Raw genomic sequence first — 23,474 nt, 5'->3', positions numbered from 1 at the left:
AATCTAGATCATGTGTAATTGAATGGAATAGATCCCTTTTGGACAAAGTGGAGTCAGATGCTGCAGTGACCACAGGTGTGAGAGGATCTACAATTGGCATCTGGTGTTATCTCTCTGCTTCCACTCCAAATAAAGTTACCTGTTGTTACCTGAACGTCAAATACTAAGAATGGGCGGCCTATGAAAGAATTAGTACTTTCATTAAGTATACTAAACCGGCTAATTGGGAATAGACAAACTGTAAAAAGCCCTCTGAGAAAGCCCCTCTCTAACCTTTGTTAGTAAGCTTTTCTGTAGCCTGCCTGTTGATGTATTTTCGGTTTGAACAGTGCACAACATGAAGAGACGGAACACTGGCGGCTTGTCACAATGCCCCCCGATGACATCACAATAGCGCTGCTGCCTAGAAAACAAGCTGCGCAGAAGAAGTTGTTCTTTGGGTGGGAGGGTGGGCTAGTGGAAGGAGGGGGCAATCTCTTTTTTTCCCGGGTGGTAGGGGGATGACAGGAGAAGGGAAGCGGGTGGTGAGAAAGGTACAGAGGGCAGGGTTTGGGGGCTGGGAAGGAAAGGGAAAAGATTAGGGTTTGGGGATGATGAAAGGGCTTTCTACGGGTAAGGATGGCAAAGGGTGGCAGTGACGGAAAGTCAGGCAACCTGTCCTGTCCGTCTTTTTGTATCGTGAATTGGAAAGACTGCAAGGGGGAGGGGAGTTGCTTGCGCCCTAAAGGAGGAGTTATTCAGATTCATGGCAGTGGGCGGCGGCTGCAAAACGCACCATTCTTCTTGTTTTTGCTCTGCAAAGCAGCCTTTTCAAGGGTTGGCTTGGGTGACAAAATGTCTTGTGTAGGCGTGGGTTTGTCTCCCTCTCGCTCTCTCTCCCTAAGATGTGTCCGGCATAGGCCAGGGTGCCACTCGAGGCCCAAACCAATTCTGGTTATCGCTTCTCGGCCTTTTGGCTAAGATCAAGTGTAGTATCTGTTCTTATCAGTTTAATATCTGATACGTCCCCTATCTGGGGACCATATATTAAATGGATTTTTAGAACAGGGAGATGGAAAAAGAGCTTGCTCTGTCCACTCCACGCATTGACCTGGTATTGCAGTACCTCCAGGAACGGTGCACCCCTTCTTAACCCAGTTTCCAAAAGCAGAACTCGATTCACCTGATTCATATTAGCCCGATTAGCGAATTGAAATGAATTTTTATCTAACACACTTTTTACTTGCTTTATTCATCCAAATAGCAAACTCATCACCACTCAACTTCACCAACTCTGCTATGTCCCGTGCAGTATCTTGTTGTCAGTCTAATCTAGATCATGTGTAATTGAATGGAATAGATCCCTTTTGGACAAAGTGGAGTCAGATGCTGCAGTGACCACAGGTGTGAGAGGATCTACAATTGGCATCTGGTGTTATCTCTCTGCTTCCACTCCAAATAAAGTTACCTGTTGTTACCTGAACGTCAAATACTAAGAATGGGCGGCCTATGAAAGAATTAGTACTTTCATTAAGTATACTAAACCGGCTAATTGGGAATAGACAAACTGTAAAAAGCCCTCTGAGAAAGCCCCTCTCTAACCTTTGTTAGTAAGCTTTTCTGTAGCCTGCCTGTTGATGTATTTTCGGTTTGAACAGTGCACAACATGAAGAGACGGAACACTGGCGGCTTGTCACAATGCCCCCCGATGACATCACAATAGCGCTGCTGCCTAGAAAACAAGCTGCGCAGAAGAAGTTGTTCTTTGGGTGGGAGGGTGGGCTAGTGGAAGGAGGGGGCAATCTCTTTTTTTCCCGGGTGGTAGGGGGATGACAGGAGAAGGGAAGCGGGTGGTGAGAAAGGTACAGAGGGCAGGGTTTGGGGGCTGGGAAGGAAAGGGAAAAGATTAGGGTTTGGGGATGATGAAAGGGCTTTCTACGGGTAAGGATGGCAAAGGGTGGCAGTGACGGAAAGTCAGGCAACCTGTCCTGTCCGTCTTTTTGTATCGTGAATTGGAAAGACTGCAAGGGGGAGGGGAGTTGCTTGCGCCCTAAAGGAGGAGTTATTCAGATTCATTGCAGTGGGCGGCGGCTGCAAAACGCACCATTCTTCTTGTTTTTGCTCTGCAAAGCAGCCTTTTCAAGGGTTGGCTTGGGTGACAAAATGTCTTGTGTAGGCGTGGGTTTGTCTCCCTCTCGCTCTCTCTCCCTAAGATGTGTCCGGCATAGGCCAGGGTGCCACTCGAGGCCCAAACCAATTCTGGTTATCGCTTCTCGGCCTTTTGGCTAAGATCAAGTGTAGTATCTGTTCTTATCAGTTTAATATCTGATACGTCCCCTATCTGGGGACCATATATTAAATGGATTTTTAGAACAGGGAGATGGAAAAAGAGCTTGCTCTGTCCACTCCACGCATTGACCTGGTATTGCAGTACCTCCAGGAACGGTGCACCCCTTCTTAACCCAGTTTCCAAAAGCAGAACTCGATTCACCTGATTCATATTAGCCCGATTAGCGAATTGAAATGAATTTTTATCTAACACACTTTTTACTTGCTTTATTCATCCAAATAGCAAACTCATCACCACTCAACTTCACCAACTCTGCTATGTCCCGTGCAGTATCTTGTTGTCAGTCTAATCTAGATCATGTGTAATTGAATGGAATAGATCCCTTTTGGACAAAGTGGAGTCAGATGCTGCAGTGACCACAGGTGTGAGAGGATCTACAATTGGCATCTGGTGTTATCTCTCTGCTTCCACTCCAAATAAAGTTACCTGTTGTTACCTGAACGTCAAATACTAAGAATGGGCGGCCTATGAAAGAATTAGTACTTTCATTAAGTATACTAAACCGGCTAATTGGGAATAGACAAACTGTAAAAAGCCCTCTGAGAAAGCCCCTCTCTAACCTTTGTTAGTAAGCTTTTCTGTAGCCTGCCTGTTGATGTATTTTCGGTTTGAACAGTGCACAACATGAAGAGACGGAACACTGGCGGCTTGTCACAATGCCCCCCGATGACATCACAATAGCGCTGCTGCCTAGAAAACAAGCTGCGCAGAAGAAGTTGTTCTTTGGGTGGGAGGGTGGGCTAGTGGAAGGAGGGGGCAATCTCTTTTTTTCCCGGGTGGTAGGGGGATGACAGGAGAAGGGAAGCGGGTGGTGAGAAAGGTACAGAGGGCAGGGTTTGGGGGCTGGGAAGGAAAGGGAAAAGATTAGGGTTTGGGGATGATGAAAGGGCTTTCTACGGGTAAGGATGGCAAAGGGTGGCAGTGACGGAAAGTCAGGCAACCTGTCCTGTCCGTCTTTTTGTATCGTGAATTGGAAAGACTGCAAGGGGGAGGGGAGTTGCTTGCGCCCTAAAGGAGGAGTTATTCAGATTCATTGCAGTGGGCGGCGGCTGCAAAACGCACCATTCTTCTTGTTTTTGCTCTGCAAAGCAGCCTTTTCAAGGGTTGGCTTGGGTGACAAAATGTCTTGTGTAGGCGTGGGTTTGTCTCCCTCTCGCTCTCTCTCCCTAAGATGTGTCCGGCATAGGCCAGGGTGCCACTCGAGGCCCAAACCAATTCTGGTTATCGCTTCTCGGCCTTTTGGCTAAGATCAAGTGTAGTATCTGTTCTTATCAGTTTAATATCTGATACGTCCCCTATCTGGGGACCATATATTAAATGGATTTTTAGAACAGGGAGATGGAAAAAGAGCTTGCTCTGTCCACTCCACGCATTGACCTGGTATTGCAGTACCTCCAGGAACGGTGCACCCCTTCTTAACCCAGTTTCCAAAAGCAGAACTCGATTCACCTGATTCATATTAGCCCGATTAGCGAATTGAAATGAATTTTTATCTAACACACTTTTTACTTGCTTTATTCATCCAAATAGCAAACTCATCACCACTCAACTTCACCAACTCTGCTATGTCCCGTGCAGTATCTTGTTGTCAGTCTAATCTAGATCATGTGTAATTGAATGGAATAGATCCCTTTTGGACAAAGTGGAGTCAGATGCTGCAGTGACCACAGGTGTGAGAGGATCTACAATTGGCATCTGGTGTTATCTCTCTGCTTCCACTCCAAATAAAGTTACCTGTTGTTACCTGAACGTCAAATACTAAGAATGGGCGGCCTATGAAAGAATTAGTACTTTCATTAAGTATACTAAACCGGCTAATTGGGAATAGACAAACTGTAAAAAGCCCTCTGAGAAAGCCCCTCTCTAACCTTTGTTAGTAAGCTTTTCTGTAGCCTGCCTGTTGATGTATTTTCGGTTTGAACAGTGCACAACATGAAGAGACGGAACACTGGCGGCTTGTCACAATGCCCCCCGATGACATCACAATAGCGCTGCTGCCTAGAAAACAAGCTGCGCAGAAGAAGTTGTTCTTTGGGTGGGAGGGTGGGCTAGTGGAAGGAGGGGGCAATCTCTTTTTTTCCCGGGTGGTAGGGGGATGACAGGAGAAGGGAAGCGGGTGGTGAGAAAGGTACAGAGGGCAGGGTTTGGGGGCTGGGAAGGAAAGGGAAAAGATTAGGGTTTGGGGATGATGAAAGGGCTTTCTACGGGTAAGGATGGCAAAGGGTGGCAGTGACGGAAAGTCAGGCAACCTGTCCTGTCCGTCTTTTTGTATCGTGAATTGGAAAGACTGCAAGGGGGAGGGGAGTTGCTTGCGCCCTAAAGGAGGAGTTATTCAGATTCATTGCAGTGGGCGGCGGCTGCAAAACGCACCATTCTTCTTGTTTTTGCTCTGCAAAGCAGCCTTTTCAAGGGTTGGCTTGGGTGACAAAATGTCTTGTGTAGGCGTGGGTTTGTCTCCCTCTCGCTCTCTCTCCCTAAGATGTGTCCGGCATAGGCCAGGGTGCCACTCGAGGCCCAAACCAATTCTGGTTATCGCTTCTCGGCCTTTTGGCTAAGATCAAGTGTAGTATCTGTTCTTATCAGTTTAATATCTGATACGTCCCCTATCTGGGGACCATATATTAAATGGATTTTTAGAACAGGGAGATGGAAAAAGAGCTTGCTCTGTCCACTCCACGCATTGACCTGGTATTGCAGTACCTCCAGGAACGGTGCACCCCTTCTTAACCCAGTTTCCAAAAGCAGAACTCGATTCACCTGATTCATATTAGCCCGATTAGCGAATTGAAATGAATTTTTATCTAACACACTTTTTACTTGCTTTATTCATCCAAATAGCAAACTCATCACCACTCAACTTCACCAACTCTGCTATGTCCCGTGCAGTATCTTGTTGTCAGTCTAATCTAGATCATGTGTAATTGAATGGAATAGATCCCTTTTGGACAAAGTGGAGTCAGATGCTGCAGTGACCACAGGTGTGAGAGGATCTACAATTGGCATCTGGTGTTATCTCTCTGCTTCCACTCCAAATAAAGTTACCTGTTGTTACCTGAACGTCAAATACTAAGAATGGGCGGCCTATGAAAGAATTAGTACTTTCATTAAGTATACTAAACCGGCTAATTGGGAATAGACAAACTGTAAAAAGCCCTCTGAGAAAGCCCCTCTCTAACCTTTGTTAGTAAGCTTTTCTGTAGCCTGCCTGTTGATGTATTTTCGGTTTGAACAGTGCACAACATGAAGAGACGGAACACTGGCGGCTTGTCACAATGCCCCCCGATGACATCACAATAGCGCTGCTGCCTAGAAAACAAGCTGCGCAGAAGAAGTTGTTCTTTGGGTGGGAGGGTGGGCTAGTGGAAGGAGGGGGCAATCTCTTTTTTTCCCGGGTGGTAGGGGGATGACAGGAGAAGGGAAGCGGGTGGTGAGAAAGGTACAGAGGGCAGGGTTTGGGGGCTGGGAAGGAAAGGGAAAAGATTAGGGTTTGGGGATGATGAAAGGGCTTTCTACGGGTAAGGATGGCAAAGGGTGGCAGTGACGGAAAGTCAGGCAACCTGTCCTGTCCGTCTTTTTGTATCGTGAATTGGAAAGACTGCAAGGGGGAGGGGAGTTGCTTGCGCCCTAAAGGAGGAGTTATTCAGATTCATTGCAGTGGGCGGCGGCTGCAAAACGCACCATTCTTCTTGTTTTTGCTCTGCAAAGCAGCCTTTTCAAGGGTTGGCTTGGGTGACAAAATGTCTTGTGTAGGCGTGGGTTTGTCTCCCTCTCGCTCTCTCTCCCTAAGATGTGTCCGGCATAGGCCAGGGTGCCACTCGAGGCCCAAACCAATTCTGGTTATCGCTTCTCGGCCTTTTGGCTAAGATCAAGTGTAGTATCTGTTCTTATCAGTTTAATATCTGATACGTCCCCTATCTGGGGACCATATATTAAATGGATTTTTAGAACAGGGAGATGGAAAAAGAGCTTGCTCTGTCCACTCCACGCATTGACCTGGTATTGCAGTACCTCCAGGAACGGTGCACCCCTTCTTAACCCAGTTTCCAAAAGCAGAACTCGATTCACCTGATTCATATTAGCCCGATTAGCGAATTGAAATGAATTTTTATCTAACACACTTTTTACTTGCTTTATTCATCCAAATAGCAAACTCATCACCACTCAACTTCACCAACTCTGCTATGTCCCGTGCAGTATCTTGTTGTCAGTCTAATCTAGATCATGTGTAATTGAATGGAATAGATCCCTTTTGGACAAAGTGGAGTCAGATGCTGCAGTGACCACAGGTGTGAGAGGATCTACAATTGGCATCTGGTGTTATCTCTCTGCTTCCACTCCAAATAAAGTTACCTGTTGTTACCTGAACGTCAAATACTAAGAATGGGCGGCCTATGAAAGAATTAGTACTTTCATTAAGTATACTAAACCGGCTAATTGGGAATAGACAAACTGTAAAAAGCCCTCTGAGAAAGCCCCTCTCTAACCTTTGTTAGTAAGCTTTTCTGTAGCCTGCCTGTTGATGTATTTTCGGTTTGAACAGTGCACAACATGAAGAGACGGAACACTGGCGGCTTGTCACAATGCCCCCCGATGACATCACAATAGCGCTGCTGCCTAGAAAACAAGCTGCGCAGAAGAAGTTGTTCTTTGGGTGGGAGGGTGGGCTAGTGGAAGGAGGGGGCAATCTCTTTTTTTCCCGGGTGGTAGGGGGATGACAGGAGAAGGGAAGCGGGTGGTGAGAAAGGTACAGAGGGCAGGGTTTGGGGGCTGGGAAGGAAAGGGAAAAGATTAGGGTTTGGGGATGATGAAAGGGCTTTCTACGGGTAAGGATGGCAAAGGGTGGCAGTGACGGAAAGTCAGGCAACCTGTCCTGTCCGTCTTTTTGTATCGTGAATTGGAAAGACTGCAAGGGGGAGGGGAGTTGCTTGCGCCCTAAAGGAGGAGTTATTCAGATTCATTGCAGTGGGCGGCGGCTGCAAAACGCACCATTCTTCTTGTTTTTGCTCTGCAAAGCAGCCTTTTCAAGGGTTGGCTTGGGTGACAAAATGTCTTGTGTAGGCGTGGGTTTGTCTCCCTCTCGCTCTCTCTCCCTAAGATGTGTCCGGCATAGGCCAGGGTGCCACTCGAGGCCCAAACCAATTCTGGTTATCGCTTCTCGGCCTTTTGGCTAAGATCAAGTGTAGTATCTGTTCTTATCAGTTTAATATCTGATACGTCCCCTATCTGGGGACCATATATTAAATGGATTTTTAGAACAGGGAGATGGAAAAAGAGCTTGCTCTGTCCACTCCACGCATTGACCTGGTATTGCAGTACCTCCAGGAACGGTGCACCCCTTCTTAACCCAGTTTCCAAAAGCAGAACTCGATTCACCTGATTCATATTAGCCCGATTAGCGAATTGAAATGAATTTTTATCTAACACACTTTTTACTTGCTTTATTCATCCAAATAGCAAACTCATCACCACTCAACTTCACCAACTCTGCTATGTCCCGTGCAGTATCTTGTTGTCAGTCTAATCTAGATCATGTGTAATTGAATGGAATAGATCCCTTTTGGACAAAGTGGAGTCAGATGCTGCAGTGACCACAGGTGTGAGAGGATCTACAATTGGCATCTGGTGTTATCTCTCTGCTTCCACTCCAAATAAAGTTACCTGTTGTTACCTGAACGTCAAATACTAAGAATGGGCGGCCTATGAAAGAATTAGTACTTTCATTAAGTATACTAAACCGGCTAATTGGGAATAGACAAACTGTAAAAAGCCCTCTGAGAAAGCCCCTCTCTAACCTTTGTTAGTAAGCTTTTCTGTAGCCTGCCTCTTGATGTATTTTCGGTTTGAACAGTGCACAACATGAAGAGACGGAACACTGGCGGCTTGTCACAATGCCCCCCGATGACATCACAATAGCGCTGCTGCCTAGAAAACAAGCTGCGCAGAAGAAGTTGTTCTTTGGGTGGGAGGGTGGGCTAGTGGAAGGAGGGGGCAATCTCTTTTTTTCCCGGGTGGTAGGGGGATGACAGGAGAAGGGAAGCGGGTGGTGAGAAAGGTACAGAGGGCAGGGTTTGGGGGCTGGGAAGGAAAGGGAAAAGATTAGGGTTTGGGGATGATGAAAGGGCTTTCTACGGGTAAGGATGGCAAAGGGTGGCAGTGACGGAAAGTCAGGCAACCTGTCCTGTCCGTCTTTTTGTATCGTGAATTGGAAAGACTGCAAGGGGGAGGGGAGTTGCTTGCGCCCTAAAGGAGGAGTTATTCAGATTCATTGCAGTGGGCGGCGGCTGCAAAACGCACCATTCTTCTTGTTTTTGCTCTGCAAAGCAGCCTTTTCAAGGGTTGGCTTGGGTGACAAAATGTCTTGTGTAGGCGTGGGTTTGTCTCCCTCTCGCTCTCTCTCCCTAAGATGTGTCCGGCATAGGCCAGGGTGCCACTCGAGGCCCAAACCAATTCTGGTTATCGCTTCTCGGCCTTTTGGCTAAGATCAAGTGTAGTATCTGTTCTTATCAGTTTAATATCTGATACGTCCCCTATCTGGGGACCATATATTAAATGGATTTTTAGAACAGGGAGATGGAAAAAGAGCTTGCTCTGTCCACTCCACGCATTGACCTGGTATTGCAGTACCTCCAGGAACGGTGCACCCCTTCTTAACCCAGTTTCCAAAAGCAGAACTCGATTCACCTGATTCATATTAGCCCGATTAGCGAATTGAAATGAATTTTTATCTAACACACTTTTTACTTGCTTTATTCATCCAAATAGCAAACTCATCACCACTCAACTTCACCAACTCTGCTATGTCCCGTGCAGTATCTTGTTGTCAGTCTAATCTAGATCATGTGTAATTGAATGGAATAGATCCCTTTTGGACAAAGTGGAGTCAGATGCTGCAGTGACCACAGGTGTGAGAGGATCTACAATTGGCATCTGGTGTTATCTCTCTGCTTCCACTCCAAATAAAGTTACCTGTTGTTACCTGAACGTCAAATACTAAGAATGGGCGGCCTATGAAAGAATTAGTACTTTCATTAAGTATACTAAACCGGCTAATTGGGAATAGACAAACTGTAAAAAGCCCTCTGAGAAAGCCCCTCTCTAACCTTTGTTAGTAAGCTTTTCTGTAGCCTGCCTGTTGATGTATTTTCGGTTTGAACAGTGCACAACATGAAGAGACGGAACACTGGCGGCTTGTCACAATGCCCCCCGATGACATCACAATAGCGCTGCTGCCTAGAAAACAAGCTGCGCAGAAGAAGTTGTTCTTTGGGTGGGAGGGTGGGCTAGTGGAAGGAGGGGGCAATCTCTTTTTTTCCCGGGTGGTAGGGGGATGACAGGAGAAGGGAAGCGGGTGGTGAGAAAGGTACAGAGGGCAGGGTTTGGGGGCTGGGAAGGAAAGGGAAAAGATTAGGGTTTGGGGATGATGAAAGGGCTTTCTACGGGTAAGGATGGCAAAGGGTGGCAGTGACGGAAAGTCAGGCAACCTGTCCTGTCCGTCTTTTTGTATCGTGAATTGGAAAGACTGCAAGGGGGAGGGGAGTTGCTTGCGCCCTAAAGGAGGAGTTATTCAGATTCATTGCAGTGGGCGGCGGCTGCAAAACGCACCATTCTTCTTGTTTTTGCTCTGCAAAGCAGCCTTTTCAAGGGTTGGCTTGGGTGACAAAATGTCTTGTGTAGGCGTGGGTTTGTCTCCCTCTCGCTCTCTCTCCCTAAGATGTGTCCGGCATAGGCCAGGGTGCCACTCGAGGCCCAAACCAATTCTGGTTATCGCTTCTCGGCCTTTTGGCTAAGATCAAGTGTAGTATCTGTTCTTATCAGTTTAATATCTGATACGTCCCCTATCTGGGGACCATATATTAAATGGATTTTTAGAACAGGGAGATGGAAAAAGAGCTTGCTCTGTCCACTCCACGCATTGACCTGGTATTGCAGTACCTCCAGGAACGGTGCACCCCTTCTTAACCCAGTTTCCAAAAGCAGAACTCGATTCACCTGATTCATATTAGCCCGATTAGCGAATTGAAATGAATTTTTATCTAACACACTTTTTACTTGCTTTATTCATCCAAATAGCAAACTCATCACCACTCAACTTCACCAACTCTGCTATGTCCCGTGCAGTATCTTGTTGTCAGTCTAATCTAGATCATGTGTAATTGAATGGAATAGATCCCTTTTGGACAAAGTGGAGTCAGATGCTGCAGTGACCACAGGTGTGAGAGGATCTACAATTGGCATCTGGTGTTATCTCTCTGCTTCCACTCCAAATAAAGTTACCTGTTGTTACCTGAACGTCAAATACTAAGAATGGGCGGCCTATGAAAGAATTAGTACTTTCATTAAGTATACTAAACCGGCTAATTGGGAATAGACAAACTGTAAAAAGCCCTCTGAGAAAGCCCCTCTCTAACCTTTGTTAGTAAGCTTTTCTGTAGCCTGCCTGTTGATGTATTTTCGGTTTGAACAGTGCACAACATGAAGAGACGGAACACTGGCGGCTTGTCACAATGCCCCCCGATGACATCACAATAGCGCTGCTGCCTAGAAAACAAGCTGCGCAGAAGAAGTTGTTCTTTGGGTGGGAGGGTGGGCTAGTGGAAGGAGGGGGCAATCTCTTTTTTTCCCGGGTGGTAGGGGGATGACAGGAGAAGGGAAGCGGGTGGTGAGAAAGGTACAGAGGGCAGGGTTTGGGGGCTGGGAAGGAAAGGGAAAAGATTAGGGTTTGGGGATGATGAAAGGGCTTTCTACGGGTAAGGATGGCAAAGGGTGGCAGTGACGGAAAGTCAGGCAACCTGTCCTGTCCGTCTTTTTGTATCGTGAATTGGAAAGACTGCAAGGGGGAGGGGAGTTGCTTGCGCCCTAAAGGAGGAGTTATTCAGATTCATTGCAGTGGGCGGCGGCTGCAAAACGCACCATTCTTCTTGTTTTTGCTCTGCAAAGCAGCCTTTTCAAGGGTTGGCTTGGGTGACAAAATGTCTTGTGTAGGCGTGGGTTTGTCTCCCTCTCGCTCTCTCTCCCTAAGATGTGTCCGGCATAGGCCAGGGTGCCACTCGAGGCCCAAACCAATTCTGGTTATCGCTTCTCGGCCTTTTGGCTAAGATCAAGTGTAGTATCTGTTCTTATCAGTTTAATATCTGATACGTCCCCTATCTGGGGACCATATATTAAATGGATTTTTAGAACAGGGAGATGGAAAAAGAGCTTGCTCTGTCCACTCCACGCATTGACCTGGTATTGCAGTACCTCCAGGAACGGTGCACCCCTTCTTAACCCAGTTTCCAAAAGCAGAACTCGATTCACCTGATTCATATTAGCCCGATTAGCGAATTGAAATGAATTTTTATCTAACACACTTTTTACTTGCTTTATTCATCCAAATAGCAAACTCATCACCACTCAACTTCACCAACTCTGCTATGTCCCGTGCAGTATCTTGTTGTCAGTCTAATCTAGATCATGTGTAATTGAATGGAATAGATCCCTTTTGGACAAAGTGGAGTCAGATGCTGCAGTGACCACAGGTGTGAGAGGATCTACAATTGGCATCTGGTGTTATCTCTCTGCTTCCACTCCAAATAAAGTTACCTGTTGTTACCTGAACGTCAAATACTAAGAATGGGCGGCCTATGAAAGAATTAGTACTTTCATTAAGTATACTAAACCGGCTAATTGGGAATAGACAAACTGTAAAAAGCCCTCTGAGAAAGCCCCTCTCTAACCTTTGTTAGTAAGCTTTTCTGTAGCCTGCCTGTTGATGTATTTTCGGTTTGAACAGTGCACAACATGAAGAGACGGAACACTGGCGGCTTGTCACAATGCCCCCCGATGACATCACAATAGCGCTGCTGCCTAGAAAACAAGCTGCGCAGAAGAAGTTGTTCTTTGGGTGGGAGGGTGGGCTAGTGGAAGGAGGGGGCAATCTCTTTTTTTCCCGGGTGGTAGGGGGATGACAGGAGAAGGGAAGCGGGTGGTGAGAAAGGTACAGAGGGCAGGGTTTGGGGGCTGGGAAGGAAAGGGAAAAGATTAGGGTTTGGGGATGATGAAAGGGCTTTCTACGGGTAAGGATGGCAAAGGGTGGCAGTGACGGAAAGTCAGGCAACCTGTCCTGTCCGTCTTTTTGTATCGTGAATTGGAAAGACTGCAAGGGGGAGGGGAGTTGCTTGCGCCCTAAAGGAGGAGTTATTCAGATTCATTGCAGTGGGCGGCGGCTGCAAAACGCACCATTCTTCTTGTTTTTGCTCTGCAAAGCAGCCTTTTCAAGGGTTGGCTTGGGTGACAAAATGTCTTGTGTAGGCGTGGGTTTGTCTCCCTCTCGCTCTCTCTCCCTAAGATGTGTCCGGCATAGGCCAGGGTGCCACTCGAGGCCCAAACCAATTCTGGTTATCGCTTCTCGGCCTTTTGGCTAAGATCAAGTGTAGTATCTGTTCTTATCAGTTTAATATCTGATACGTCCCCTATCTGGGGACCATATATTAAATGGATTTTTAGAACAGGGAGATGGAAAAAGAGCTTGCTCTGTCCACTCCACGCATTGACCTGGTATTGCAGTACCTCCAGGAACGGTGCACCCCTTCTTAACCCAGTTTCCAAAAGCAGAACTCGATTCACCTGATTCATATTAGCCCGATTAGCGAATTGAAATGAATTTTTATCTAACACACTTTTTACTTGCTTTATTCATCCAAATAGCAAACTCATCACCACTCAACTTCACCAACTCTGCTATGTCCCGTGCAGTATCTTGTTGTCAGTCTAATCTAGATCATGTGTAATTGAATGGAATAGATCCCTTTTGGACAAAGTGGAGTCAGATGCTGCAGTGACCACAGGTGTGAGAGGATCTACAATTGGCATCTGGTGTTATCTCTCTGCTTCCACTCCAAATAAAGTTACCTGTTGTTACCTGAACGTCAAATACTAAGAATGGGCGGCCTATGAAAGAATTAGTACTTTCATTAAGTATACTAAACCGGCTAATTGGGAATAGACAAACTGTAAAAAGCCCTCTGAGAAAGCCCCTCTCTAACCTTTGTTAGTAAGCTTTTCTGTAGCCTGCCTGTTGATGTATTTTCGGTTTGAACAGTGCACAACATGAAGAGACGGAACACTGGCGGCTTGTCACAATGCCCCCCGATGACATCACAATAGCGCTGCTGCCTAGAAAACAAGCTGCGCAGAAGAAGTTGTTCTTTGGGTGGGAGGGTGGGCTAGTGGAAGGAGGGGGCAATCTCTTTTTTTCCCGGGTGGTAGGGGGATGACAGGAGAAGGGAAGCGGGTGGTGAGAAAGGTACAGAGGGCAGGGTTTGGGGGCTGGGAAGGAAAGGGAAAAGATTAGGGTTTGGGGATGATGAAAGGGCTTTCTACGGGTAAGGATGGCAAAGGGTGGCAGTGACGGAAAGTCAGGCAACCTGTCCTGTCCGTCTTTTTGTATCGTGAATTGGAAAGACTGCAAGGGGGAGGGGAGTTGCTTGCGCCCTAAAGGAGGAGTTATTCAGATTCATTGCAGTGGGCGGCGGCTGCAAAACGCACCATTCTTCTTGTTTTTGCTCTGCAAAGCAGCCTTTTCAAGGGTTGGCTTGGGTGACAAAATGTCTTGTGTAGGCGTGGGTTTGTCTCCCTCTCGCTCTCTCTCCCTAAGATGTGTCCGGCATAGGCCAGGGTGCCACTCGAGGCCCAAACCAATTCTGGTTATCGCTTCTCGGCCTTTTGGCTAAGATCAAGTGTAGTATCTGTTCTTATCAGTTTAATATCTGATACGTCCCCTATCTGGGGACCATATATTAAATGGATTTTTAGAACAGGGAGATGGAAAAAGAGCTTGCTCTGTCCACTCCACGCATTGACCTGGTATTGCAGTACCTCCAGGAACGGTGCACCCCTTCTTAACCCAGTTTCCAAAAGCAGAACTCGATTCACCTGATTCATATTAGCCCGATTAGCGAATTGAAATGAATTTTTATCTAACACACTTTTTACTTGCTTTATTCATCCAAATAGCAAACTCATCACCACTCAACTTCACCAACTCTGCTATGTCCCGTGCAGTATCTTGTTGTCAGTCTAATCTAGATCATGTGTAATTGAATGGAATAGATCCCTTTTGGACAAAGTGGAGTCAGATGCTGCAGTGACCACAGGTGTGAGAGGATCTACAATTGGCATCTGGTGTTATCTCTCTGCTTCCACTCCAAATAAAGTTACCTGTTGTTACCTGAACGTCAAATACTAAGAATGGGCGGCCTATGAAAGAATTAGTACTTTCATTAAGTATACTAAACCGGCTAATTGGGAATAGACAAACTGTAAAAAGCCCTCTGAGAAAGCCCCTCTCTAACCTTTGTTAGTAAGCTTTTCTGTAGCCTGCCTGTTGATGTATTTTCGGTTTGAACAGTGCACAACATGAAGAGACGGAACACTGGCGGCTTGTCACAATGCCCCCCGATGACATCACAATAGCGCTGCTGCCTAGAAAACAAGCTGCGCAGAAGAAGTTGTTCTTTGGGTGGGAGGGTGGGCTAGTGGAAGGAGGGGGCAATCTCTTTTTTTCCCGGGTGGTAGGGGGATGACAGGAGAAGGGAAGCGGGTGGTGAGAAAGGTACAGAGGGCAGGGTTTGGGGGCTGGGAAGGAAAGGGAAAAGATTAGGGTTTGGGGATGATGAAAGGGCTTTCTACGGGTAAGGATGGCAAAGGGTGGCAGTGACGGAAAGTCAGGCAACCTGTCCTGTCCGTCTTTTTGTATCGTGAATTGGAAAGACTGCAAGGGGGAGGGGAGTTGCTTGCGCCCTAAAGGAGGAGTTATTCAGATTCATTGCAGTGGGCGGCGGCTGCAAAACGCACCATTCTTCTTGTTTTTGCTCTGCAAAGCAGCCTTTTCAAGGGTTGGCTTGGGTGACAAAATGTCTTGTGTAGGCGTGGGTTTGTCTCCCTCTCGCTCTCTCTCCCTAAGATGTGTCCGGCATAGGCCAGGGTGCCACTCGAGGCCCAAACCAATTCTGGTTATCGCTTCTCGGCCTTTTGGCTAAGATCAAGTGTAGTATCTGTTCTTATCAGTTTAATATCTGATACGTCCCCTATCTGGGGACCATATATTAAATGGATTTTTAGAACAGGGAGATGGAAAAAGAGCTTGCTCTGTCCACTCCACGCATTGACCTGGTATTGCAGTACCTCCAGGAACGGTGCACCCCTTCTTAACCCAGTTTCCAAAAGCAGAACTCGATTCACCTGATTCATATTAGCCCGATTAGCGAATTGAAATGAATTTTTATCTAACACACTTTTTACTTGCTTTATTCATCCAAATAGCAAACTCATCACCACTCAACTTCACCAACTCTGCTATGTCCCGTGCAGTATCTTGTTGTCAGTCTAATCTAGATCATGTGTAATTGAATGGAATAGATCCCTTTTGGACAAAGTGGAGTCAGATGCTGCAGTGACCACAGGTGTGAGAGGATCTACAATTGGCATCTGGTGTTATCTCTCTGCTTCCACTCCAAATAAAGTTACCTGTTGTTACCTGAACGTCAAATACTAAGAATGGGCGGCCTATGAAAGAATTAGTACTTTCATTAAGTATACTAAACCGGCTAATTGGGAATAGACAAACTGTAAAAAGCCCTCTGAGAAAGCCCCTCTCTAACCTTTGTTAGTAAGCTTTTCTGTAGCCTGCCTGTTGATGTATTTTCGGTTTGAACAGTGCACAACATGAAGAGACGGAACACTGGCGGCTTGTCACAATGCCCCCCGATGACATCACAATAGCGCTGCTGCCTAGAAAACAAGCTGCGCAGAAGAAGTTGTTCTTTGGGTGGGAGGGTGGGCTAGTGGAAGGAGGGGGCAATCTCTTTTTTTCCCGGGTGGTAGGGGGATGACAGGAGAAGGGAAGCGGGTGGTGAGAAAGGTACAGAGGGCAGGGTTTGGGGGCTGGGAAGGAAAGGGAAAAGATTAGGGTTTGGGGATGATGAAAGGGCTTTCTACGGGTAAGGATGGCAAAGGGTGGCAGTGACGGAAAGTCAGGCAACCTGTCCTGTCCGTCTTTTTGTATCGTGAATTGGAAAGACTGCAAGGGGGAGGGGAGTTGCTTGCGCCCTAAAGGAGGAGTTATTCAGATTCATTGCAGTGGGCGGCGGCTGCAAAACGCACCATTCTTCTTGTTTTTGCTCTGCAAAGCAGCCTTTTCAAGGGTTGGCTTGGGTGACAAAATGTCTTGTGTAGGCGTGGGTTTGTCTCCCTCTCGCTCTCTCTCCCTAAGATGTGTCCGGCATAGGCCAGGGTGCCACTCGAGGCCCAAACCAATTCTGGTTATCGCTTCTCGGCCTTTTGGCTAAGATCAAGTGTAGTATCTGTTCTTATCAGTTTAATATCTGATACGTCCCCTATCTGGGGACCATATATTAAATGGATTTTTAGAACAGGGAGATGGAAAAAGAGCTTGCTCCGTCCACTCCACGCATTGACCTGGTATTGCAGTACCTCCAGGAACGGTGCACCCCTTCTTAACCCAGTTTCCAAAAGCAGAACTCGATTCACCTGATTCATATTAGCCCGATTAGCGAATTGAAATGAATTTTTATCTAACACACTTTTTACTTGCTTTATTCATCCAAATAGCAAACTCATCACCACTCAACTTCACCAACTCTGCTATGTCCCGTGCAGTATCTTGTTGTCAGTCTAATCTAGATCATGTGTAATTGAATGGAATAGATCCCTTTTGGACAAAGTGGAGTCAGATGCTGCAGTGACCACAGGTGTGAGAGGATCTACAATTGGCATCTGGTGTTATCTCTCTGCTTCCACTCCAAATAAAGTTACCTGTTGTTACCTGAACGTCAAATACTAAGAATGGGCGGCCTATGAAAGAATTAGTACTTTCATTAAGTATACTAAACCGGCTAATTGGGAATAGACAAACTGTAAAAAGCCCTCTGAGAAAGCCCCTCTCTAACCTTTGTTAGTAAGCTTTTCTGTAGCCTGCCTGTTGATGTATTTTCGGTTTGAACAGTGCACAACATGAAGAGACGGAACACTGGCGGCTTGTCACAATGCCCCCCGATGACATCACAATAGCGCTGCTGCCTAGAAAACAAGCTGCGCAGAAGAAGTTGTTCTTTGGGTGGGAGGGTGGGCTAGTGGAAGGAGGGGGCAATCTCTTTTTTTCCCGGGTGGTAGGGGGATGACAGGAGAAGGGAAGCGGGTGGTGAGAAAGGTACAGAGGGCAGGGTTTGGGGGCTGGGAAGGAAAGGGAAAAGATTAGGGTTTGGGGATGATGAAAGGGCTTTCTACGGGTAAGGATGGCAAAGGGTGGCAGTGACGGAAAGTCAGGCAACCTGTCCTGTCCGTCTTTTTGTATCGTGAATTGGAAAGACTGCAAGGGGGAGGGGAGTTGCTTGCGCCCTAAAGGAGGAGTTATTCAGATTCATTGCAGTGGGCGGCGGCTGCAAAACGCACCATTCTTCTTGTTTTTGCTCTGCAAAGCAGCCTTTTCAAGGGTTGGCTTGGGTGACAAAATGTCTTGTGTAGGCGTGGGTTTGTCTCCCTCTCGCTCTCTCTCCCTAAGATGTGTCCGGCATAGGCCAGGGTGCCACTCGAGGCCCAAACCAATTCTGGTTATCGCTTCTCGGCCTTTTGGCTAAGATCAAGTGTAGTATCTGTTCTTATCAGTTTAATATCTGATACGTCCCCTATCTGGGGACCATATATTAAATGGATTTTTAGAACAGGGAGATGGAAAAAGAGCTTGCTCTGTCCACTCCACGCATTGACCTGGTATTGCAGTACCTCCAGGAACGGTGCACCCCTTCTTAACCCAGTTTCCAAAAGCAGAACTCGATTCACCTGATTCATATTAGCCCGATTAGCGAATTGAAATGAATTTTTATCTAACACACTTTTTACTTGCTTTATTCATCCAAATAGCAAACTCATCACCACTCAACTTCACCAACTCTGCTATGTCCCGTGCAGTATCTTGTTGTCAGTCTAATCTAGATCATGTGTAATTGAATGGAATAGATCCCTTTTGGACAAAGTGGAGTCAGATGCTGCAGTGACCACAGGTGTGAGAGGATCTACAATTGGCATCTGGTGTTATCTCTCTGCTTCCACTCCAAATAAAGTTACCTGTTGTTACCTGAACGTCAAATACTAAGAATGGGCGGCCTATGAAAGAATTAGTACTTTCATTAAGTATACTAAACCGGCTAATTGGGAATAGACAAACTGTAAAAAGCCCTCTGAGAAAGCCCCTCTCTAACCTTTGTTAGTAAGCTTTTCTGTAGCCTGCCTGTTGATGTATTTTCGGTTTGAACAGTGCACAACATGAAGAGACGGAACACTGGCGGCTTGTCACAATGCCCCCCGATGACATCACAATAGCGCTGCTGCCTAGAAAACAAGCTGCGCAGAAGAAGTTGTTCTTTGGGTGGGAGGGTGGGCTAGTGGAAGGAGGGGGCAATCTCTTTTTTTCCCGGGTGGTAGGGGGATGACAGGAGAAGGGAAGCGGGTGGTGAGAAAGGTACAGAGGGCAGGGTTTGGGGGCTGGGAAGGAAAGGGAAAAGATTAGGGTTTGGGGATGATGAAAGGGCTTTCTACGGGTAAGGATGGCAAAGGGTGGCAGTGACGGAAAGTCAGGCAACCTGTCCTGTCCGTCTTTTTGTATCGTGAATTGGAAAGACTGCAAGGGGGAGGGGAGTTGCTTGCGCCCTAAAGGAGGAGTTATTCAGATTCATTGCAGTGGGCGGCGGCTGCAAAACGCACCATTCTTCTTGTTTTTGCTCTGCAAAGCAGCCTTTTCAAGGGTTGGCTTGGGTGACAAAATGTCTTGTGTAGGCGTGGGTTTGTCTCCCTCTCGCTCTCTCTCCCTAAGATGTGTCCGGCATAGGCCAGGGTGCCACTCGAGGCCCAAACCAATTCTGGTTATCGCTTCTCGGCCTTTTGGCTAAGATCAAGTGTAGTATCTGTTCTTATCAGTTTAATATCTGATACGTCCCCTATCTGGGGACCATATATTAAATGGATTTTTAGAACAGGGAGATGGAAAAAGAGCTTGCTCTGTCCACTCCACGCATTGACCTGGTATTGCAGTACCTCCAGGAACGGTGCACCCCTTCTTAACCCAGTTTCCAAAAGCAGAACTCGATTCACCTGATTCATATTAGCCCGATTAGCGAATTGAAATGAATTTTTATCTAACACACTTTTTACTTGCTTTATTCATCCAAATAGCAAACTCATCACCACTCAACTTCACCAACTCTGCTATGTCCCGTGCAGTATCTTGTTGTCAGTCTAATCTAGATCATGTGTAATTGAATGGAATAGATCCCTTTTGGACAAAGTGGAGTCAGATGCTGCAGTGACCACAGGTGTGAGAGGATCTACAATTGGCATCTGGTGTTATCTCTCTGCTTCCACTCCAAATAAAGTTACCTGTTGTTACCTGAACGTCAAATACTAAGAATGGGCGGCCTATGAAAGAATTAGTACTTTCATTAAGTATACTAAACCGGCTAATTGGGAATAGACAAACTGTAAAAAGCCCTCTGAGAAAGCCCCTCTCTAACCTTTGTTAGTAAGCTTTTCTGTAGCCTGCCTGTTGATGTATTTTCGGTTTGAACAGTGCACAACATGAAGAGACGGAACACTGGCGGCTTGTCACAATGCCCCCCGATGACATCACAATAGCGCTGCTGCCTAGAAAACAAGCTGCGCAGAAGAAGTTGTTCTTTGGGTGGGAGGGTGGGCTAGTGGAAGGAGGGGGCAATCTCTTTTTTTCCCGGGTGGTAGGGGGATGACAGGAGAAGGGAAGCGGGTGGTGAGAAAGGTACAGAGGGCAGGGTTTGGGGGCTGGGAAGGAAAGGGAAAAGATTAGGGTTTGGGGATGATGAAAGGGCTTTCTACGGGTAAGGATGGCAAAGGGTGGCAGTGACGGAAAGTCAGGCAACCTGTCCTGTCCGTCTTTTTGTATCGTGAATTGGAAAGACTGCAAGGGGGAGGGGAGTTGCTTGCGCCCTAAAGGAGGAGTTATTCAGATTCATTGCAGTGGGCGGCGGCTGCAAAACGCACCATTCTTCTTGTTTTTGCTCTGCAAAGCAGCCTTTTCAAGGGTTGGCTTGGGTGACAAAATGTCTTGTGTAGGCGTGGGTTTGTCTCCCTCTCGCTCTCTCTCCCTAAGATGTGTCCGGCATAGGCCAGGGTGCCACTCGAGGCCCAAACCAATTCTGGTTATCGCTTCTCGGCCTTTTGGCTAAGATCAAGTGTAGTATCTGTTCTTATCAGTTTAATATCTGATACGTCCCCTATCTGGGGACCATATATTAAATGGATTTTTAGAACAGGGAGATGGAAAAAGAGCTTGCTCTGTCCACTCCACGCATTGACCTGGTATTGCAGTACCTCCAGGAACGGTGCACCCCTTCTTAACCCAGTTTCCAAAAGCAGAACTCGATTCACCTGATTCATATTAGCCCGATTAGCGAATTGAAATGAATTTTTATCTAACACACTTTTTACTTGCTTTATTCATCCAAATAGCAAACTCATCACCACTCAACTTCACCAACTCTGCTATGTCCCGTGCAGTATCTTGTTGTCAGTCTAATCTAGATCATGTGTAATTGAATGGAATAGATCCCTTTTGGACAAAGTGGAGTCAGATGCTGCAGTGACCACAGGTGTGAGAGGATCTACAATTGGCATCTGGTGTTATCTCTCTGCTTCCACTCCAAATAAAGTTACCTGTTGTTACCTGAACGTCAAATACTAAGAATGGGCGGCCTATGAAAGAATTAGTACTTTCATTAAGTATACTAAACCGGCTAATTGGGAATAGACAAACTGTAAAAAGCCCTCTGAGAAAGCCCCTCTCTAACCTTTGTTAGTAAGCTTTTCTGTAGCCTGCCTGTTGATGTATTTTCGGTTTGAACAGTGCACAACATGAAGAGACGGAACACTGGCGGCTTGTCACAATGGCCCCCGATGACATCACAATAGCGCTGCTGCCTAGAAAACAAGCTGCGCAGAAGAAGTTGTTCTTTGGGTGGGAGGGTGGGCTAGTGGAAGGAGGGGGCAATCTCTTTTTTTCCCGGGTGGTAGGGGGATGACAGGAGAAGGGAAGCGGGTGGTGAGAAAGGTACAGAGGGCAGGGTTTGGGGGCTGGGAAGGAAAGGGAAAAGATTAGGGTTTGGGGATGATGAAAGGGCTTTCTACGGGTAAGGATGGCAAAGGGTGGCAGTGACGGAAAGTCAGGCAACCTGTCCTGTCCGTCTTTTTGTATCGTGAATTGGAAAGACTGCAAGGGGGAGGGGAGTTGCTTGCGCCCTAAAGGAGGAGTTATTCAGATTCATTGCAGTGGGCGGCGGCTGCAAAACGCACCATTCTTCTTGTTTTTGCTCTGCAAAGCAGCCTTTTCAAGGGTTGGCTTGGGTGACAAAATGTCTTGTGTAGGCGTGGGTTTGTCTCCCTCTCGCTCTCTCTCCCTAAGATGTGTCCGGCATAGGCCAGGGTGCCACTCGAGGCCCAAACCAATTCTGGTTATCGCTTCTCGGCCTTTTGGCTAAGATCAAGTGTAGTATCTGTTCTTATCAGTTTAATATCTGATACGTCCCCTATCTGGGGACCATATATTAAATGGATTTTTAGAACAGGGAGATGGAAAAAGAGCTTGCTCTGTCCACTCCACGCATTGACCTGGTATTGCAGTACCTCCAGGAACGGTGCACCCCTTCTTAACCCAGTTTCCAAAAGCAGAACTCGATTCACCTGATTCATATTAGCCCGATTAGCGAATTGAAATGAATTTTTATCTAACACACTTTTTACTTGCTTTATTCATCCAAATAGCAAACTCATCACCACTCAACTTCACCAACTCTGCTATGTCCCGTGCAGTATCTTGTTGTCAGTCTAATCTAGATCATGTGTAATTGAATGGAATAGATCCCTTTTGGACAAAGTGGAGTCAGATGCTGCAGTGACCACAGGTGTGAGAGGATGTACAATTGGCATCTGGTGTTATCTCTCTGCTTCCACTCCAAATAAAGTTACCTGTTGTTACCTGAACGTCAAATACTAAGAATGGGCGGCCTATGAAAGAATTAGTACTTTCATTAAGTATACTAAACCGGCTAATTGGGAATAGACAAACTGTAAAAAGCCCTCTGAGAAAGCCCCTCTCTAACCTTTGTTAGTAAGCTTTTCTGTAGCCTGCCTGTTGATGTATTTTCGGTTTGAACAGTGCACAACATGAAGAGACGGAACACTGGCGGCTTGTCACAATGCCCCCCGATGACATCACAATAGCGCTGCTGCCTAGAAAACAAGCTGCGCAGAAGAAGTTGTTCTTTGGGTGGGAGGGTGGGCTAGTGGAAGGAGGGGGCAATCTCTTTTTTTCCCGGGTGGTAGGGGGATGACAGGAGAAGGGAAGCGGGTGGTGAGAAAGGTACAGAGGGCAGGGTTTGGGGGCTGGGAAGGAAAGGGAAAAGATTAGGGTTTGGGGATGATGAAAGGGCTTTCTACGGGTAAGGATGGCAAAGGGTGGCAGTGACGGAAAGTCAGGCAACCTGTCCTGTCCGTCTTTTTGTATCGTGAATTGGAAAGACTGCAAGGGGGAGGGGAGTTGCTTGCGCCCTAAAGGAGGAGTTATTCAGATTCATTGCAGTGGGCGGCGGCTGCAAAACGCACCATTCTTCTTGTTTTTGCTCTGCAAAGCAGCCTTTTCAAGGGTTGGCTTGGGTGACAAAATGTCTTGTGTAGGCGTGGGTTTGTCTCCCTCTCGCTCTCTCTCCCTAAGATGTGTCCGGCATAGGCCAGGGTGCCACTCGAGGCCCAAACCAATTCTGGTTATCGCTTCTCGGCCTTTTGGCTAAGATCAAGTGTAGTATCTGTTCTTATCAGTTTAATATCTGATACGTCCCCTATCTGGGGACCATATATTAAATGGATTTTTAGAACAGGGAGATGGAAAAAGAGCTTGCTCTGTCCACTCCACGCATTGACCTGGTATTGCAGTACCTCCAGGAACGGTGCACCCCTTCTTAACCCAGTTTCCAAAAGCAGAACTCGATTCACCTGATTCATATTAGCCCGATTAGCGAATTGAAATGAATTTTTATCTAACACACTTTTTACTTGCTTTATTCATCCA

At 46.7% G+C, this 23,474-nt stretch overlaps 18 non-coding genes across 18 annotated transcripts; all 18 read left to right on the top strand.

Moving 5' to 3' along the window:
* Nucleotides 1-936: 936 nt before the first annotated feature.
* LOC142284724 (U2 spliceosomal RNA) lies at nucleotides 937-1,127 on the top strand. The gene has a single exon (XR_012746209.1). It is a non-coding gene; the product is annotated as a U2 spliceosomal RNA (small nuclear RNA).
* A 1,117-nt stretch (nucleotides 1,128-2,244) lies between these two features.
* Nucleotides 2,245-2,435, top strand: LOC142284723 (U2 spliceosomal RNA). The gene has a single exon (XR_012746208.1). It is a non-coding gene; the product is annotated as a U2 spliceosomal RNA (small nuclear RNA).
* A 1,117-nt stretch (nucleotides 2,436-3,552) lies between these two features.
* LOC142284722 (U2 spliceosomal RNA) lies at nucleotides 3,553-3,743 on the top strand. The gene has a single exon (XR_012746207.1). It is a non-coding gene; the product is annotated as a U2 spliceosomal RNA (small nuclear RNA).
* A 1,117-nt stretch (nucleotides 3,744-4,860) lies between these two features.
* Nucleotides 4,861-5,051, top strand: LOC142284721 (U2 spliceosomal RNA). The gene has a single exon (XR_012746206.1). It is a non-coding gene; the product is annotated as a U2 spliceosomal RNA (small nuclear RNA).
* Nucleotides 5,052-6,168: 1,117 nt separating this feature from the next.
* On the top strand, nucleotides 6,169-6,359 carry LOC142284720 (U2 spliceosomal RNA). Its single transcript, XR_012746205.1, has one exon. It is a non-coding gene; the product is annotated as a U2 spliceosomal RNA (small nuclear RNA).
* A 1,117-nt stretch (nucleotides 6,360-7,476) lies between these two features.
* Nucleotides 7,477-7,667, top strand: LOC142284719 (U2 spliceosomal RNA). The gene has a single exon (XR_012746204.1). It is a non-coding gene; the product is annotated as a U2 spliceosomal RNA (small nuclear RNA).
* Nucleotides 7,668-8,784: 1,117 nt separating this feature from the next.
* LOC142284717 (U2 spliceosomal RNA) lies at nucleotides 8,785-8,975 on the top strand. The gene has a single exon (XR_012746203.1). It is a non-coding gene; the product is annotated as a U2 spliceosomal RNA (small nuclear RNA).
* Nucleotides 8,976-10,092: 1,117 nt separating this feature from the next.
* On the top strand, nucleotides 10,093-10,283 carry LOC142284715 (U2 spliceosomal RNA). Its single transcript, XR_012746201.1, has one exon. It is a non-coding gene; the product is annotated as a U2 spliceosomal RNA (small nuclear RNA).
* Nucleotides 10,284-11,400: 1,117 nt separating this feature from the next.
* LOC142284714 (U2 spliceosomal RNA) lies at nucleotides 11,401-11,591 on the top strand. Its single transcript, XR_012746200.1, has one exon. It is a non-coding gene; the product is annotated as a U2 spliceosomal RNA (small nuclear RNA).
* Nucleotides 11,592-12,708: 1,117 nt separating this feature from the next.
* Nucleotides 12,709-12,899, top strand: LOC142284713 (U2 spliceosomal RNA). The gene has a single exon (XR_012746199.1). It is a non-coding gene; the product is annotated as a U2 spliceosomal RNA (small nuclear RNA).
* Nucleotides 12,900-14,016: 1,117 nt separating this feature from the next.
* LOC142284711 (U2 spliceosomal RNA) lies at nucleotides 14,017-14,207 on the top strand. Its single transcript, XR_012746198.1, has one exon. It is a non-coding gene; the product is annotated as a U2 spliceosomal RNA (small nuclear RNA).
* Nucleotides 14,208-15,324: 1,117 nt separating this feature from the next.
* Nucleotides 15,325-15,515, top strand: LOC142284710 (U2 spliceosomal RNA). The gene has a single exon (XR_012746197.1). It is a non-coding gene; the product is annotated as a U2 spliceosomal RNA (small nuclear RNA).
* Nucleotides 15,516-16,632: 1,117 nt separating this feature from the next.
* On the top strand, nucleotides 16,633-16,823 carry LOC142284733 (U2 spliceosomal RNA). Its single transcript, XR_012746217.1, has one exon. It is a non-coding gene; the product is annotated as a U2 spliceosomal RNA (small nuclear RNA).
* Nucleotides 16,824-17,940: 1,117 nt separating this feature from the next.
* On the top strand, nucleotides 17,941-18,131 carry LOC142284709 (U2 spliceosomal RNA). The gene has a single exon (XR_012746196.1). It is a non-coding gene; the product is annotated as a U2 spliceosomal RNA (small nuclear RNA).
* Nucleotides 18,132-19,248: 1,117 nt separating this feature from the next.
* On the top strand, nucleotides 19,249-19,439 carry LOC142284708 (U2 spliceosomal RNA). The gene has a single exon (XR_012746195.1). It is a non-coding gene; the product is annotated as a U2 spliceosomal RNA (small nuclear RNA).
* Nucleotides 19,440-20,556: 1,117 nt separating this feature from the next.
* On the top strand, nucleotides 20,557-20,747 carry LOC142284707 (U2 spliceosomal RNA). The gene has a single exon (XR_012746194.1). It is a non-coding gene; the product is annotated as a U2 spliceosomal RNA (small nuclear RNA).
* A 1,117-nt stretch (nucleotides 20,748-21,864) lies between these two features.
* LOC142284706 (U2 spliceosomal RNA) lies at nucleotides 21,865-22,055 on the top strand. Its single transcript, XR_012746193.1, has one exon. It is a non-coding gene; the product is annotated as a U2 spliceosomal RNA (small nuclear RNA).
* A 1,117-nt stretch (nucleotides 22,056-23,172) lies between these two features.
* On the top strand, nucleotides 23,173-23,363 carry LOC142284705 (U2 spliceosomal RNA). The gene has a single exon (XR_012746192.1). It is a non-coding gene; the product is annotated as a U2 spliceosomal RNA (small nuclear RNA).
* Nucleotides 23,364-23,474: the final 111 nt, after the last annotated feature.

This window comes from Anomaloglossus baeobatrachus, unplaced genomic scaffold (assembly GCF_048569485.1).
Source record: "Anomaloglossus baeobatrachus isolate aAnoBae1 unplaced genomic scaffold, aAnoBae1.hap1 Scaffold_573, whole genome shotgun sequence".
NCBI classification, from domain to species: Eukaryota; Metazoa; Chordata; class Amphibia; order Anura; family Aromobatidae; genus Anomaloglossus; species Anomaloglossus baeobatrachus.
This window is presented reverse-complemented; position numbering and strand designations above follow the sequence as displayed.